Source organism: Plectropomus leopardus, unplaced genomic scaffold (genome assembly GCF_008729295.1).
Source record: "Plectropomus leopardus isolate mb unplaced genomic scaffold, YSFRI_Pleo_2.0 unplaced_scaffold20909, whole genome shotgun sequence".
NCBI classification, from domain to species: Eukaryota; Metazoa; Chordata; class Actinopteri; order Perciformes; family Serranidae; genus Plectropomus; species Plectropomus leopardus.
The window spans coordinates 1-1,233 of NW_024622616.1; the positions used below are offsets into that span (position 1 = coordinate 1).

Consider the following 1,233-nt stretch of genomic DNA (forward strand, 5'->3'; position numbering starts at 1 on the left):
AATCTTCCTGGTCAGTCGGTCAGGTGGGTTGTCAGTTGGTGGGTCAGTTGGTCAGTTGGTTGGTTAGTTGGTTGGTCAGTTGGTCAGCTGTTTGGTCAGTTGTTCAGTTGGTATGTTAGACAGCTGTAGTTCTTACATATTTCAATTCAAACAGAATCTTCCTGTTCAGGTGGTTGGTCAGATTGTGGGTCATGGTGCTGATAGAGAGCTGATAGAGGGCTGATAGAGGGCTGATAGAGGGCTGATAGAGAGCTGATAGAGGGCTGATAGAGAGCTGATAGAGAGCTGATAGAGGGCTGATAGAGAGCTGATAGAGAGCTGATAGAGAGCTGATAGAGTGCTGATAGAGAGCTGATAGAGGGCTGATAGAGAGCTGATAGAGGGCTGATAGAGGGCTGATAGAGGGCTGATAGAGAGCTGATAGAGAGCTGATAGAGGGCTGATAGAGAGCTGATAGAGAGCTGATAGAGAGCTGATAGAGTGCTGATAGAGAGCTGATAGAGGGCTGATAGAGAGCTGATAGAGGGCTGATAGAGGGCTGATAGAGAGCTGATAGAGGGCTGATAGAGGGCTGATAGAGAGCTGATAGAGAGCTGATAGAGGGTTAATAGAGAGCTGCCAGAACCATCAAAAACCTAAAACAAGGGGGTCAGTTGGTCAGGTGGTCAGGTGGTCAGATGGTTGGTCAGTTGGTCAGGTGGTCAGATGGTTGGTCAGTTGGTCAGGTGGTCAGATTGTTGGTCAGTTGGTAGACAGTTGTAGTTCTTACGTGTTTCAGTTCAAACAGAACCTTCCTGGTCAGTTCGATGCGTTTCTTGTTGATGTATTTGATGGCGGCCAAATTTCCCTGCAGGAGACAAAACCCGCTTCATTAAATAATAATGAAATCATCAGATGATTACAGCATCAGCACTCTGATCAGCCAGTCAGGTGGAGTCAGACCTTGTAGTATCCAGTTTTGGTGTAGATCTGGAGGTTCCCCTCCATTGTCATCAGAGAGCCGTAATTAGATCCTTTCTGCAGAGAACCAAGAAAAATGCAGTCAGAGCGTGAGTGTGTGAATGGTACCAGTGACATGGTGAGTGTGTGAATGTTACCAGTGACATGGTGAGTGTGTGAATGTTACCAAAGACATGGTGAGTGTGTGAATGTTACCAGTGACATGGTGAGTGTGTGAATGTTACCAAAGACATGGTGAGTGTGTGAATGTTACCAGTGACATGGTGAGGCGGC

At 46.9% G+C, this 1,233-nt stretch overlaps 1 long non-coding RNA gene across 1 annotated transcript; it reads right to left on the reverse strand.

Moving 5' to 3' along the window:
• Positions 1-769: 769 nt before the first annotated feature.
• On the reverse strand, positions 770-1,233 carry LOC121965624. Its single transcript, XR_006107505.1, has 3 exons — positions 1,214-1,233; positions 943-1,017; positions 770-847 (listed from the first exon to the last, which is right to left on the reverse strand). It is a non-coding gene; the product is annotated as an uncharacterized LOC121965624 (long non-coding RNA).